We start from the raw sequence: 5,069 nt of genomic DNA on the forward strand, positions 1-5,069 counted from the left end.
AGGAGAAGCCACTGCAATAAGAAGCCCGCGCACCGCAACGAAGAGTAGCCCCCGCTCGCCGCAACTAGAGAAAGCCTGCACACAGCGACGAAGACCCAATGCAGCCAAAATAAATTAATAAATAAAAATTAAAAAAATAAAAATAGTAAACATTTAAAGAAAAAGAAATGGGAAATGATAGTGACAAACAGTAATGGAAATTACAAGATTTGCATTCTCAACAGGGGTGATATGTATCACTTTCAAGGGGGTAAAAACTTGTTCTTAAGGGGCAATAAAAATCTTACTCTTTGAATATATATATATATATATATATATGTATATACACTCAGTTATATATATGTACATTTATATATACACTCAGAATAAGACATATATATATATATTCCATATATATGGATATATATGTATATATATTCCATAAGCAAATGTAGAGAATATCTGTGATCCATGGTATTAAAATAACATGGGGATGGGAAATTTGGAGAACATGTTTACAAATTCTCCCTAGGGGTAATGGGTGGATAATTAACAATACTTTGATAAATACTGCTACAAGGCATTGAATCTATGAGAGAAGGGACAAATTATATATTAGTTTCTTCAAACAGCATCAGTAGCCACTCGCCAAAAGTAAAGGAAGAAGAATTTATTAGTGTGTACAAGCTCCATACACTGCAAGACACTTGAATGAGTTCCAAAAGTGGTATTAAGGCATGGTCCTCAAGAAACGTTAATTTATACACATGGAAAACACACAGGTGAAGCATGACATCACGCTGAAAAATATTTAACCATCGGGTTTCTGGGAAACCTGATATATCGATGATTTCCATGGTGAAATACTTGGATCTTGGCCAGTTTCCTATGTGAACATGAAGTCCCAGAGCTTGGACACTGGAAGATGTTCAGGAGTGTTTAATGACAGAGAATTTCCACCATGAAGCTATAGTAGACTTAATAACCTCAAGAGCATGGAGAAGACCAAAATGCAGTAAAATAATTAGTCACTGATGAGTTTCAGGCGTTTATTAGCATTTTAAATAATGTATTTAATTTTAAGATTATACAATTAAGTTTTTAATGGAGGGCTACCTTTATCAACCGCGTTTCAAAATTCCTAAAGAGTGAGCCATTGGTGATCTCAAGCCAGAATGAACTGAGTCAGCCACACCTGCAGAGAATCAGGAGATGGTGTCCTTCATTGTATAGGATGTCCTTCGAGAACTTAAAAATTAATTAATTGATGCATCAGCTGTTCAAATTAATAGAAGAGTTCCAATTCTATTCCCTTCTGTCCTACCCATAGCTAACTTTTTGTGGACTTTAACTCTTCTTTTGCCGAGTTTCTTTGGGTTTTGATGGTTTTTCACAAACTGACCTTGTTCCAGGTAGTTTTATTATTATATTATGTAAAATATTCACATGAATGTGACTGGTCTTGTGTAAATCCTTTAATCTGGTATCTGTGTCCTTTCAGTATGGATCCAGAACTTTTTTTTAAAGCAACCATTCTTTCCAGTAATTGAGTTTTCATATTTAAAAAGACAGTCTCTTTAGCAAGTGGTGCTGGGAAAGTTGGATAGTCACATGTCAATCAATGAAGTTAGAGCACGCCCTCACTCCATACACAGAAATAAACTCAAAATGGCCTAAAGACTTTAACATTAAGACATGACACCATAAAGCTCATAGAAGAGAGAGGGCATAGGCAAAACATTCTCTGATATAAATCATACCAATGTTTTCTTAGGTCAGTCTTCCAAGACGACAGAAATAAAAACAAAAATAAACAAATGAGGCCTAATCAAACTTACAAACTTTTGCATGGCAAAGGAAAGCAGAGACAAAATGAAAATGCAATCTACGGAATGGGAGAAAATATGTGCCAATGATGCAACCAACAAGGGATTATTTTCCAAAATAAACAGCTCATACAATTCAGCAGCAATAAGACAAACAACCCGATCGAAAAATGGGCAGAAGACCTAAGTAGACATTTCTCCAAAGAAGACATACAGATGGCCAAGAGGCACATGAAAAGATGCTCAACGTTGCTAATTATTGCAGAAATGCAAATCAAAACTACAATGAGGAACCTCCTCACACAAGTCAGAATGGCCATCAACAAAAAGTCTACAAATAACAAACCCTGGAGAGGGTGTGGAGAAAAGGAAGCCCTCCTACACTGTTGCTGGGAATGCATATTGGTGCAGACACTATGGAGAACAGGATGGAGGTTCCTCAAAAAACTAAAAATAGAGGTAACATATGATCAGTCTCACTCCTGGGCATATATCCAGACAAAGCTTTAACTCAAATAAATACATTCACCTCTATGTTCATAGCAGCACTACTTACAATAGCTAAGACACAGAAACAACCTAAATGTCCATCAACAGATGAATGGATAAAGAAGATGTGGTACATATATACAATGGAGTATTACTCAGCCATAAAAAAGAATGAAATAATGCCATTTGCAGCAACATGGATGCAACTAGAGATGATCATACTAAGTGAAGTCAGTCAGAAAGAGAAAGACAAACACCATATGATAAAACATATGTGGAATCTAAAATATGACACAAATGAACCTATCTCCGAAGGGGAAATGCACTCACAGACATAGAGAAGAGACATATGATTGCCAAGGGGAGGGGGATGGGGGGAGACTGGCGCTAGTAGATGTAAGCTATTATATATAGAATTATAGATATATGGATAAACAACAAGGTCCTACTCTATAGCACAGGGAACCACATTCAATACTCTGTGATATACCATAATGGAAAAGAATATTTTAAGAAGTATGTATATATACGTATAACCAAATCATTTTGCTGTAGAGCAGTAATTAACACATTGTAAGTCAAGTATACTTCAATTTAAAAAGTTAGTAACTCTGCAAAATGAAACTTCATCAAACCTACCATGTGAACATGCACATTTAGATTTAAATAAAAATGCAGATTTGGTTATAATGTGATTGGTGATTGTTTCTTGTCTTCTCCTGAGACCCCCCAATTCTCCAAAGGAGATGGGGTCAAATTCTTTTGATTTCGAGGATGCGAGTGAGGATGATATGGGTGAGGGAGCAACTGAGGCATGGGATTTTATTAATAGGTTTAAGGAAAAGGTATTATTAGTTGCATTGGTAGTTCAATGCATTCGATAATATCATCCTATAATTTATAGACTGCACTTCTTCTTTTTAAGGATAATGTCTGAAGATTTTATAAGAGCCTACTTTAGAAGTTTTATATTTCGACACAATGGACAAAATGCAAGTGATAATTGTTCTAGGCATACAAAAGCTCTCTGTGTATTGATGATTCCAGAAACAGCTCTTTACTCCAGTGAAACAATCCAGAATGAGAACGCTGACCTGCCTCTCTCCAGTTGGGGATGAATCAGGCATGGTTACAGCAGATATTCGGACTCAGCTGGAGTCATCACAAGAAGATTCTACATCTGTCAGTCTAACTCGAGGGACGTCCCTGGTGGCGCAGTGGTTAAGAACCCACCTGCCAATGCAGGGGACAGGGGTTTGAGCCCTGGTCCGGGAAGATCCCACATGCCGCGGAGCAACTAAGCCCATGCACCACAACTACTGAGGCTGCGTGCTGCAACTACTGAAGCCCGTGCACCTAGAGCCCGTGCTCCACAACAAGAGAAGCCACTGCAATAAGAAGCCCGTGCACGGCAAAGAAGAGTAGCTCCCGCTCGCTGCAACTAGAGAAAGCCCGTGCACAGCAATGAAGACCCAACTCAGCCAAAAATAAAAAAATTAATAAAAACAAAATCTAACTTGAGGGTTGGCAAACTTTTCAGTTTTAATCATAAGCCAACGATATTAAATGATAATTAAAGAACACAAAATTAAAAGCAGTTTTTTTTCCGTGAGACTATGGAGGTTTGTTTTGTTGATGGAGAGGACTTGAAACATGTATCTCACACTTTAAAGGGATTAATAATGACAACACAGAATTTCAGTTGATTTTAGTAAAATCTTTTACACCATTCAGTTCTTACAATATCTCCCTCTTTCTCTTATTGAAGTAGACATTTCAGTAAAAGTAATGTCATGATTGAATCTGAACATTTGCAATTAATGATTATTTCATTGCATGAGTGGGAAAAAAGAAAAGACAGGCAGGAAACAACTGGTGAACTCACCTATAGGAATGTGCTAAATTTGATTTCTTCCATTCAGTGATACGGAGAATAAAATGCAGGAGGCTTTCACCGAGAAGACCAAGACTGTTATGCAGATTGCAATGCTCTACTTCTACAAGGTCATTCATATTTACTTTCATATTTCATAGAGTGTCAGTAGAAATGTTCTGTTGGTCAAGTCTGATGTTTTAAAAACACTTACAGAAAGACACAGATGTAGAGAACAAACATATGGACACCAAGGGGAGAAAGCAGGGGATGGGGGCGTGGGGTGGTGGTGGGATGAATTGGGAGATTGGGATTGACATATATACACCAATATGTATAAAACTGATAACTAATAAGAACTGCTGTATAAAAAAATAAAATAAAATAAAATTCAAAAAAAATACGGAAACGATATTACTTTTTTTTTTTTTTTGCTGTACGTGGGCCGCTCACTGCCGTGGCCTCTCCCGTTGCGGAGCACAGGCTCCGGACGCGCAGGCTCAGCGGCCATGGCTCACGGGCCCAGCCGCTCCACGGCACGTGGGATCTTCCCGGACCGGGGCACGAACCCGTGTCCCCTGCATCGGCAGGCGGACTCTCAACCACTGCGTCACCAGGGAAGCCCTACATTTTTAAAAAAGCTGTGCAAAGCCCTTGGTTTTTCAATGGGGGATATTTCTGGGAAGGCAAATAACTGAGATCAAAGATCTTTCTGCTGCTTTTAATGGCAAGCTTATTATTTCTTTAAATGTGTTCTCATTTACCTGTGATTCACGGTGCATGGTTAGCCATCTTACTGGGGATGAACATCAGAGAGCTACAGTTAAGCTACGAATGTGTTTAAAACAAAAAATGTGCTAGAGGCTATTTTGTCTCTATTTCCACAACAATGTAGAACCGCA

The sequence above is a fragment of the Neophocaena asiaeorientalis genome, unplaced genomic scaffold (genome assembly GCF_003031525.2).
Source record: "Neophocaena asiaeorientalis asiaeorientalis breed wild unplaced genomic scaffold, Neophocaena_asiaeorientalis_V1.1 scaffold69, whole genome shotgun sequence".
NCBI classification, from domain to species: domain Eukaryota; kingdom Metazoa; phylum Chordata; class Mammalia; order Artiodactyla; family Phocoenidae; genus Neophocaena; species Neophocaena asiaeorientalis.